Consider the following 12,695-nt stretch of genomic DNA (forward strand, 5'->3'; position numbering starts at 1 on the left):
AATATAGGAGAGCTCCCACAAGATTAGTGCATTATCTAGGATTTTGCATATGAATACAAAATGCACAAAACTAGGATCATCACGCTACCTATATCTACTAAAAATGCTAAGAAAGTTTGAATAGACAAATTAGATCCGTAAGATGCAAGGAAGACACATGGGAGTCAAAGCACAACAAATTCATGGCATTAAATAAGGCAATTAAACACAAGAGCCAATGTAAATATGATCAATAAATATCTACCTCATAATAGATTGCCAATTGTCCTAGGACAAGAGGTATTAGGAAATATTTCCCGGTGGTAGTTTATAAGTATACGTAAGATCATATTTACAACAAATAAAGCATATGGTAAAAGATAATATTTAACCATCATGCAAAGAGAGTTTCTTGATAGCTTCAATTAGTCATACCAACATGCAAAACAATTAATAGTATTCATACCAACATGCAAAGCAATTAATAGTATGACTTGAAGCACATGGTTTTCCAAAAATGTATTGAGGGACATGTTGTGAAAAACTATGCCAAGAAAAACTTTCACAAATAAGATCCACAAATATATTAGCAATGAAGCCATTTAAGCAAATTGGAGCTTGTTTGAGCAAACATGCCACATAGGAGAGAGATAATTTACAATATCAATTCTATGTGATACAACCTCAAATGTTCACATTTTCTAGGCTTGTAATATGCATAAGGCTTATTACTCCCCCATTATGTGACAAGGAATTTATTTTCACAAGAGGCAAATAAGATCCAACTAGAGATATTAATGGACATTAGAATTTGAATTTCTCATGAAGATGGCATACCACATAGAGACTAGATAATCTTGCAATATCAATTCTAAGTGATATTCCTCATGTACACACATTGTTAGGATTGTGAAATTCCCAAAGGAATATTACTCCCCCAAAATGGGATAGTCCATTAATCGCTCATAAGAGCCATATAAGATACAACAAGATGCAAAGAGGCTCCAACACAAACACAAATACATGGTGTGAAACCCAATATGCATAGACTTGATTTCTCAAGAAAAGCAAGTAGGAAGCACAACATATACAAACACATGCTAGGAACAAAACTAGCACATGCAAAGGGGCGAGTAACTTTCAATATAAATGAGTTGAGCACATGTTACCGCAAGGAGGAACATTGGATATATGATAGAAGCAAGATAACCAAAAGGCTTGGCTTGATATAATATAAATAATGAAGATCCCTTAATTCTTCATGGTGTAGCCAAGTCACCAATTCCCTCCAACAAGCACCTATTGATCAAGTTTTGGATTATTGGTCCCCAACTAAGTTGGGTCCTAAGAGGTTAGTCACAATAGGCTTGGCAACCCAAATGGTTCTTTTCTTGACACCACTTTGAGCACCAACATATTTGGCAAACACATTGCCACCATTATCCTTACGAAGAGAATAAACATGATCAATGATGATAGGGTTGGATGAGGTACCAATAGTGCACAAGGAGGAGATGTGGCCCTTGTCACGGCATATGTAGCTGATACGTCTCAAACGTATCTATAATTTTTGATGCTCCATGCTTGTTTTACACCAATTCATATGTGTTTTGTTTATACTTCGTTGCACTTTTACATGATTTCTGGTACTAACCTATTAACAAGATGCCACAGTGCCAGTTCCCTATTTTCTGCTCTTTTTTGTATTTCAGAAAAGTTGTACAGGAAATATTCTCGGAATTAGACGAAACAAAAGCCGAAGTCAATATTTTACCGAAACGAAGATGAAGTCCAGAGGGGGTACGAAGTGGTGCCACATGTCGGCCACACCTGCCCTTAGCGCGGCCTAGGGCTGGCCCGCGCCAAGGCATGGTGTGGGCCCCCTGGGCACCCCACCGACCTGAATCCTCCGCCTATTTATACATCTTCTCAGGAAAACCCTGGATACCTGAGCCAAAATCCACGAAAAGTTCTGTCGCAGCCGCCATCGATGAACCCATCTCGGGGGGTTCTGAAGCTCTTCCTGGCACCCCGTCGGAGGGGGAAATCATCGCCGGAGGCATCTACATCGCCATGCCCGCCTCCGAAGTGATGCGTTAGTAGTTCATCCCTGGACTATGGGTCCATAGCAGTAGCTAGATGGCTGTTTTCTCCACCATGTGCTTCATGTATCGATCTTGTGAGCTGCCCTACATGATCAAGATCATCTTTATGTAATCCTCTATGTTTGGTTTGCTGGGATCCGATGAATATTGTGTACTATGTTAAGATTGATTATACATTCATGTCATATGTTATTTGTGATCTTGCATGCTCTCCGTTGCTAGTAGAAACTCTGGCCAAGTGGACACTTGTGACTCCAAGAGGGGGTATTTATGCTCGATAGTAGGTTCATGCCTCTAGTAATCTGGGAGAGTGACTTTATAACTTCTAAGGTTGTAGATGTGCTGTTGCTACTAGTGATAACCCAATAATGTTTTATCCGAGGGTAACTCTATTGTTTACTTTACACACATTGCTTAATGCGATAGTATGTTGCTTCCAACTTTATACTGGAAGGGGTGCGGATGCTAACTTGAAGGTGGATTATTAGTCATAGACGCAGTTGGATTACAGTCTATGTATTATGTTGTAATGCCCAATATCAAATTATCATAGTAATCATCTTGTCATGTATCGATCGATATTCTGCCAATTTCCCAGCTGTAATTTGTTTACCCAACATGCTATTTCTTTATGGAGAGACACCTCTAGTGACCTGTGGACCCCGGTCCTTTTTTTTGAGGAATTACAGCAGGAGAAACTCCTACTGTTTAATATATTTAGAAGGTGTAAACAGGCACCAGGAGTGCCTAGAGGTCATTACATAGTTCAAGGCAAGAAAAAGAAATAGAAGATTACATATAGGTGAAGCAGAAACCCCCCCCCCCCCCCTTGCAAAGAAGCAAGAGCAAAAGGCACACACAGGAGGAAGCTAAGAAAAATTACGAACTTTTTCTAGGATAGAACTGTGATGAGATTCTGGATCGCTGTCTTGAGTTCTTCCTTCACCCTGCACTCTAGGATCAAAAGGTCTTGAGTAAGCTGTCTCTTCCATGTTTGCACCTCGGGCACGGCTTGGTCGAAGAGCGCACGGTTGCGTATTTTCCAAATGTTCCAGGACCCGAGGATTAAAATCTCTGTGAAGAGAGGCCTTGCCCACGTTTGTTTTCCCTCTGCTAACATGGGGCCGAGGTGCATGTCAGTGCACCATGCCAACCCAAGTTCAGCCCAGCAGCTTGAGCTAAACTGACAGCAGAAAAACATGTGATTTCTGGTTTCATCTTGCCCTATGTCACACAGCATGCATGAGAACACCGATCCAATGTTCATATTTCTTCTCCTCAACATGTCTCTGGTGTTAATCCTGTCCACTAGCATCAGCCATGCAAACACTTTGTGCTTCATCATACACTTGGATTTCCAAATCAGTTGCAGATACTCGGGGGCAACCACATCACGGAAGCAGTATTGATAGAAGTCCTTTGATTTATACGCAGATTTCCCCCAAGCGAACTCCCACTTGTCTGGAATGTACCTGTTAATCGTGTCCTCATTGATGTCTAGTTGCAATTGGAGCAGCTCTGTATGTGCCTCAATGGAGAGCGGCAGTTGGAAGAGGTTTCCCATGTTTTGCTCATTCACAAAATCAGTAATCGAGATGTCTTCGTTGAGCGAGTAGGAGAACAATCTAGGGGAGGCTTCGGAGAGCTGTGGGTTGCACCATGCATCCTTCCAAAGGAGGATGGTGTCGCCTGCTCCTATGCTGCATTTGGATACCCCTCTGAAGATAGGCATGAGGTTCGCCACGTCCTTCCACCAAAAGGAGCCGCATTTGGGTATCGCATGTGGTATCCCAGTGTCATAGTAAGCAGACCATATCAACTGCACCCAAGGCAGGTCATGTTTGTTGTAGAATTTGTCTAGGAATTTCAGCAGCAGCGCTTGGTTCTGCAGTTTGAGGTTGACAACACCCAGACCTCCCTTGTTTTTCGGCTGGCAAACTCTTTCCCAAGATGCTAGGGACTGACATTTTTCCTCTCCATCCACAAATTTTCTCCAGATACAATGCCTACGAGCTCTGTCACAAAATTCAAAGATTTTCATTGGAACTTTGAGTGTACACATGGCACATGTAACGAGTGGGGTAATTGCAGAGTTAACGTATGTGAGTCTCCCTCCGTACGTAAGCCAATGAGCAGACCTTGATAACCTCCTCTCTACTGCGCATACCAGTGGCATCAAGTCCTCCACAGTTGGGCGAGTGGTGCCCATTGGTAACCCGAGGTAGGTGAAGGGCATCGTACCCACTCTACAGCCAACTGTGTCAGCTAGCGCCTGTGCCCTTTCGTCAGAGATATTGATCGGATAGAGTTGTGTCTTACTGAAATTGATTTTCAAACCGGTACTTTGTGCGAAGGCTTGGAGGATGCTCTGAATGGTTTGTAGCTGCTCCGGGCAGGCTGGCAGGACGACAATGGTGTCGTCCGCGTACTGAATGATCGGGTAATCTTCAGATGCTTTGTGGGATGGGTAGGTGGAGAAGACCTTCCTCACATGCGGTATTGATGACCGATTGGAGCACATCGCCCATTGCCACAAATAATAGTGGGGACAGGGGGTCACCCTGCCGTACCCCCCGCTTGCATTTGAACTCTGTACCTGGTACTCCATTGAGGAGTATTGCTGAGCAGCCAGAATCCAGGATTTTACTGACCATGTTCAGCCAACGCTCATCAAACCCCATGCATCTAAGGATTTCCAGGATCAAGTGGTGTTCCACGGTGTCAAACGCCTTTTCGAAATCGATCTTGAGGACAACACATTTTGCACCTAAGGCATGACACTGGTGAAGAAACTCAAAGGCCCACGCAAGGTAGTCTTGAATTGTCCGACTTTTTATGAACCCATATTGGTTACGATGGACAAGATGTAGGATCCATTTCTGTAGTCTATCCGCTAGGAGCTTGGTAATCACTTTGAGAACACAATTGAGGAGGGAGATTGGTCGGTAGTCATTCACTGTTTCAGGTGTCAAGATCTTCGGAACAAGAGTGATAAATGAGTTGTTGAGACATTGCAGTGATAAATAGGACCCCGGTCCTATTTCCTTTACTGATAAATTCAACTGCAATCCTGTTTTGTTTACTTTCTGCAAACATCTCCTTCCATTCGATACGTCTAATCCTTTGTGTTCAGCAAACCGGTGAGATTGACAACCTCACTGTAAGTTGGGGCAAAGTATTTGGGTTGTGTTGTGTGCAGGTTCCACGTTGTTGCTGATGCCGGTAGTGCGCCCTGCCACTGGTCAACCAGCAACACCTTCAGAAGTCACGCCTTTCTCCTACTGGTCGATTAAACCTTGGTTTCTTACTGAGGGAAAACTTGTTGTTGTGCTCATCACACCTTCCTCTTCGGGTTCCCCAACAGCCTGTCCACATACGCCGAGTACACGCCATCAGTAGCACGTTTTTATCTTCTCCTTCTTTTCACTAGATTTCTCCACAATGGGAGCATTGGCTTGATTCTTCTTGGGAAGTGGCATTTCTTCAACTTGAGGTTGAATATGAGTTTGAGCTTGAGGTCGCTTCCCTTTTTGCTTCTTCTTCAAAGGGCAAGATCTAACATGGTGTCCTTCAATATTGCACTTGAAGCAAACAATCTTGGCCGGATCTTTGACTTGTACTTGACCCTTCTTCTTCTTGTTGTTCTTGGACTTGTTCTTGTTGTTGGATTTGAATCCAAGTCCACTCTTGTCATTGGGGGATTGTTGCACCCTCAACATCGTGTCAAGTTTGCATTTCCCTTCATGACTCTTTACCAAGTCGTTCTTCAAAGAAGTGACTTGGGCCTTGAGCTCTTTGATTTCCTCTACATGGTTAGTAACAAAACAAGTACTAGAGGAAGTAGAACCTTCATTGTTAGAGCAACAAGGCAAGGAAGATAATTCATCACAAGATTTAGCAATACTATGAGTGGATGAATTACTAGGACTAGCACATGGCAATATAACATTTTGAGTAGTAGTGCTAGTATCCACATGAGGCTCACAAGGTATTGCCTTTGATATGATAGCCTCATGAGCTAACTTTAGCCTATCATGGGAGGCTAGAAGATCCTCATGGGAGCTAGAAAGCTTTCCATGATTTTCTTCCAATTTCCCATAATTGCTAGTTAGCGATTCAAGTTGAGCCCTTAGCTCAACATTCTCCTTCAAGATAGATGCTTCACAAGAAGTAGAGTTAGTAGCACAAGCATCATCACAAGACATATCAAGAACAGAGGGTAGCATAGCATGCTCTTTTAAATATGAAGCCTGCAGTTGCTCATGTGACTTGGTGAGGATAGAGTGTTCGCTCCGCAAGGCCTTGTGGGCCTTGTCTAGATCATCTAGATCCTTAACAAGTTTATCATGACTAACACCAACTTTGGACTTTTCATTTTTAAGCATTTTTAATTGAGCTTTGGCATGGTCTCTTTCTTTAGTGAGTTTAGAAAATATTTAATTTTGAGACACCTCAAGGGTTTCAAGTTTCTCCTCAAGAGAGGCTACGGTCTCTTGTTCTTCTTCAAGATCATTCTTTAGGGATGCTACATCATTGACATACTCTCGTTCAAGAGCACCCATTTTATCAATGGTGTTCTCACGCATCCAAATAAGTTTTTGGCTCTCAATAGCGGCAGTCAAGATTTCAAAGAAGTGAGAGCTAGCAATTTTATCTTTGCAAAGAACCTTGAATACACTATTACCCTTATCGCGTAGAGAGACAACCTGTAAGGGTATTTTACCCTTATCCATTATTTTGGCAACAATGACACCGTTGCTAGAGTAATCGGACTAATACATGTCTATAAGATTATTCCCATGTATTAGCCAAATAGGCATAGTGGTGTATCAATGGAACAAGAAGGTAAAGGGAGACCCCCCACGTCGACAAAAATGAAGATAGGCTGTTCAGCCTACGCGGCTTTGAGGTCCGGTTGGATCGGCTGTGGCACCGACTGGCCCGGCACCGATCGGCCCCTGGACCGGTGCCATCCGGGCGTGATCCAGTATCACCGACACCTTCGCCCGGTGCTGGCCCGGCTCCCGGTCCGGTTTGGACCGGATGGTCCAGCCCCATGCCGGCGATGCGGCATGTGGACCGGCCTCCCGGCGCGTGCTTGGCTCTGCTCCGGTGACATCCGGGGCATGTCTTGTAAGCCCGAGATTCGCCCGGTCACGGCCGGCGCTCGGTCCGGTTTGGACCGGATGGTACGGCCTACGGCCCGGTTGGACCGGCCTGCGCCGGATGGGCCGGCCCCAGCCCGGCTGACCGGCTTCCTCGACCATTTGCTTGAAATTTGGACAAGTCACAACGGCTGGATTTCAAGGGACCATATAAATACCCCTTCACCTAGCTCAGAACACTTAGGCACTACATTACAAACTGTTCTTGAGCTCTCTCTCTCTCATACTCCATTGATAGAAACACCAAAAGCCTCAGATCTCCCTCCTCCTCCACCCGAACTCGAATCCCTCCAGGGAAAAGATAGAGGAGGCCTTAATCTATAGTTCCACCGGGCCAAATCTTGTTCCCCCTTGTATTCATCGCGATAACAGCTCTCTAGGGTTCCTTTGAAACCCTAGGTGGGCAAAAGAAGTCCGGAAGCATCCGGGCTGTGGATTTGCTCACGACAAGATTATGAAGGTTTGGAGGCTACCTCAAAGTCTACCATAAATGAGAAGAGCTATTCCTTCGTGGGATAGGCTCAGGAGAAGAAGGTGAGCCTTCGTGGCGTTGGGGAATCCTTCATGGGACCCCCACCTCTCCAAGCGTGATGTACCTTCTTGCAAAGGAAGGTAACACGGGAATAAACCTTCATCTCCGCGTGCTATCAGTTATTTCTAACCGAACTCTTACTTGTGATATATCTGCCTGTGAGAGCCTTCGTGCTCGAGTTACTTGTATCATCACATAGGGTGCCTCACCTAGTTTGCATTAGGCTCACCTTTATATTCCGCAAAGCCTAATATTGCAAAGAAAGAATTAAAATTTGTAGAAACCTATTCACCCCCCCCTCTAGGTTTACCATCTCTGAACTTTCAATTGGTATCAGAGCCTGGACTCTTTATAAGGGCTTTACAGCCTTAAGAGTGAGATGGATAAACTATTCGAGGGTCTGGATGAAGATTCTAACATTTCGGTTAAGGAGATGAAATCCAGATTCTTAGCATATGACGCTGAGAAAAAGAAGGAGGATGAAGTACAAAGCCAAATGGCACAAATGAGTGCCATGCTTAAAAACCGACTAGTGGGACTTCTAGTGGGGCTTCGGTCCCTCCGGAAACTTTCCATGAAGTCAATCATGAATATCCCAAAAACACTTCACCCATGCCTCATATAAACCATAGTGGGAATGTTCCCCATTTTGATGGAACTCACTTTTTCTTTTGGAAATCCTCTATGGAGTCTCATTTTCGTAGCTGCAGTGTGGAGATGTGGGAGATCATTGTGGATGGATACCGGAAGCCACAAGATCCCATCAGGCTAACCTCCACCGAGTTCTACAACCGCCAACTCAATGCCTACGCATGTGACAAGATTAGAAGTGGCATCAATCGCAAGCTCCTCGATCAAGTCAATGATATAGACTCTGCAAAAGAGCTTTGGGATCGGATTGTAGTACTACAAGAGGGAACCAATCTGATCCGAAGGCTCTCTATGAGTCAGCAAAGATGGAGGCAACCTTGTTTATGATTAGAGAAGGAGAATCCTTGGCCGATGCTTATGGAAGGCTTGGTGCTCTTCGAGTAAAGGTCAAGTGCCTTGGATGTGAAAAATACAATGATGGCTTTGAAATGAATGAAGAATTCATAAAGTACAAGGTCATTGCCATGATTGCAGTCAAACAAAAGGACACCAACCTTGCAATCAACTTGCAAATCCTCACCAAGCAAGTAGATCTGAATGCAGATGATCTAGTCTCCTATGTGGCAGCCAATGACAACATGGCCAAGGCAGGAGAAAAGCTCATGGCGATGAACTGTATGGAGGGATCCTCACACAACCTTGCTTTGAAGGCTAGAGCTGACCAAGAAAGAGAAGAAGCCTATGAGATCGAAGAGGATGAGATGACATCAACTAGTGACATGCAAACGGATGTTGCTTTCTTCGTCAAGAAGTATGTGAAGAAGTTCCCAATCTCCTCCAAAGAGAAGAAGAGAACATGCTAGAACTGCGATGAAGATAGTCACTTTGCAAATGAGTGTCCTTATGAGAAAAGAGTTGACAAGCCAAAGTTTTTCAAAGGTGTCAAGCCGAGATTGAAGCCAAATCCAATCAATGAACGATACAAGAAGAACAAGGGGAGAGCTTTTGTTGGGGCTGAGTACATTTCCGATGAAGAGGGAGAAGAGGAGAAGGAGGCTGGAGTGGCTGGTTTGGCTTACTCCGTACCCCGGTCACTCTTCACATATGATTACTCCAAGGACTATTCAACGGAGTCTTCGACACCAAATGATATTTGTTCTTCCTTTATGGCAAGAACAACACATGATGATGACTCCGATGACATTTCCCCCTCTACGATCATCGGCTCTTGTCTAATGGCAAGGGAAGCAAAGGTAATGGAATCCCCACCTTCTTTATCTAGTATTCTTGATAATGAAACTGATAATCAAGATGAAGTTGCTATGCTTAAGGAGCTTTACAAAGTTAGATGCACTCTTCGTGGTGATGCTCTTGTCAAGTTCGATTACTTGATGGACTCCCTCAAAGAAAGGGACGAGTCCATTGAGGAATTAGAATATCATTTGAATGATGAGAAATGGAGATTCAATCTCCTAAGACAAGAGTTGAAAAACGAAAGGTGCATATCTCAAATCCTTAAGCAACTAGTTGAAACTTTTGAACTAGATAAAGCTAAGGACCAAGAAACTATTGAAAGGGCTCAATTAATGGCCCAAGAGCTAGACGCTTCAAAGAAGGAGCTTGAAGTTGATCATGCTTCTCTCACTAAGGATCTTGATCACCTTGAAAAAGCTAACAAGCTTGCTAAGGATGAACTCAAAAAACTTGGAGAGAACCATGACCTACTCCAAGACACCTATAAGAAGGCTCTTGGATCATTGAATGATCCCATTGTTGCTGAAAATATTGCAAGTTCCTCTACTTCATTTACTTGTGAGCATGCTAAACTTGTTGAGGAACATGTTCGTTTGAAAAAAGAGCTTTCTCTATATGTTGAGACCAATGTATATCTTGAATCTTTGGTAACCAAATATGGTCTCAACTATTATCCTAATGAATCGGCTTGTGAGCAAGCAACTATTCTTGAGGAAAATGCTAGGTTGACAAAGGAACTAGCCAAGTTCACCACCGCCAAGAATAAGATGGGATTGGATGACCTTTTGAGTAAGAAAAGGTCAAACAATCAAAAGTATGGACTTGGGTATGCTCCCAAGCCCTACAAGAAGAATAACTACAAAAAGGAGAAACCCGCTCAAGAGAAGAACAAGAAGGTCACTAATGTTGGCAAAGCCTCAAAGGGCAAAGCAACTAGTGGTGACCACACGGGACCTAACAATCACTATGATTTATTTGTTGATTATTATGGTGATGTTTGTGCTAAATATGTTGGCCCTCGTAATGGCTATGCTTATAGAGGGTACTCAATTTGGCTACCAAAAGATCTTGTTGCCATTACAAAGGAACCCATTAATCGATGGGTTCCTAAAACTTCTACTTGATTTTGTAGGGGTATTCCTCCGGTGGTCCAAAATGGGTGTTTGATAGTGGATGCACCAATCATATGACCGGAGGAAGAGGTGTGCTTGACCAATTCATAGAGGATGTTAACAAGAAGTCAAGCATCACCTTTGGTGACAATTCAAAGGAAAAGGTACTTGGGTATGGCAAGGTGGCAATCTCTAAGGACTTGTGCCTTGAGATGGTCACGCTTGTTGAATCCCTTGGCTATAATTTTCTTTCTATATATCACCTTGCAGATGCCGGCTATAATTCATATTTTACTAATTATTGTGTGAAAGTCTTTAGGAGTGATAATCTCAAATTGGTCCTTGTTGGATATGTGGAGAACAACCTTTACGTGGTTGACCTCTCGAAAGAGAGCCCCTCTCTCCCCACATGTCTAATGGCCAAACATGATGAAGGTTGGATGTGGCATCGCCGCCTTGGTCATGTCAATATGAGAAATCTTAAACAACTCCTAAAGGGTGAGCACATTGTTGGACTAACCGTCATTTCCTTTGAGAAAGATCGTGTATGCAGTGCATGTGTAGCTGGAAAGCAACTCAAGAAGAGACATCCTATCAAGAGTATCGTCACCACTTATAGGCCTTTGGAGCTCCTTCACTTGGATCTCTTTGGGCCATCATATTATGATACTCTTGGTGGGAGCAAGTATGGACTGGTCATTGTTGATGATTACTCAAGATACTCTTGGGTCTTTCTCCTTAAGTCTAAGGATGAGACCTATAGAGAATTCATCACCTTCGCCAAGAAGGCTCAACGTATGTATGAATCTGAGATCAAGGCGATAAGGACTGACAATGGCACCGAGTTCAAGAACTACACTATGCAAGAGTTTGTTGATGATGAGGGAATCAAACATGAGTTTTCAGCTCCATACACCCCTCAGCAAAATGGTGTTGTTGAAACGAAGAACCGGACTATTATTGGGATGGCAAGAACCATGTTGAGTGAATTCAAGTCACCCCATAACTTTTGGGAGAAGCCATCTCTACAGCTGTTCACTACTCCAACCGGCTCTTTCTCCGTCCTCTGCATAATAAAACTCCATACGAGCTTCTCACAGGTAACAAGCCCAATGTCATGTACATTCGTGTCTTTGGATGCAAATGTCTTGTTAAGGACAATAGAGGGAAGCTCCGTAAATTTGAAGCTAGAAATATAGAGGGTACATTTGTTGGGTATGCGGAGAACTCCCACGCCTATAGATACTACAACAAGTCCTTTGGGCTATTGAAGTATCTTGTGACGTGGTGTTCTTGGATGATAATGGCTCCCAAGTGGAGCAAGTTGTTCCATGTCTGCAGGTGATGATGATCCTTCTAACGCCATCAAGCCTATGGGCATTGGACACATCCGGCCCACGAAGTTCATACTGATGATCAAGATGATGGAATAGAAGTCTCAAGCTCAGCCCAAGTGGAGCCTAGCTCAACTCAAGCTGAACCATCAAGTGCAGCTCAAGATTTATCCTCTACTCAAGAAGAGCCACATTCCGAAGAACAAGAAGAACGCCCTCAACCCACTGAGCAAGACCATGATGCTGATCAAGAAACATCCTCAAACCATGGTCGAGCTCAAGTTGTCCCTCATGATCAAGTACTAGCAAGAGATGAATTTATTGATCATGAAGGAACCATTCGGAAGATCAAGGCTGCTTCAAGGGCAAGTGACATGAAAGTAGATCAAGTCCTTGGTAGCATCTCAAGAGGAGTGGTAACTCGTAGACACCATGCATTACTTATCACTTATTGTCAACATCATGCTTTTGTGTCTAGTTTTGAGCCACTCAAGGTACATGAAGCCTTGGTTGATCCGGATTGGGTAATTGCCATGCAAGAAGAATTGGAATGTTTCACCCGCAATGAAGTATGGTCTCTAGTTGAGAGACCCAAAGATCATCACATCAATGTCATTGGGACC

This window comes from Lolium perenne, chromosome 7 (assembly GCF_019359855.2).
Source record: "Lolium perenne isolate Kyuss_39 chromosome 7, Kyuss_2.0, whole genome shotgun sequence".
NCBI lineage: Eukaryota > Viridiplantae > Streptophyta > Magnoliopsida > Poales > Poaceae > Lolium > Lolium perenne.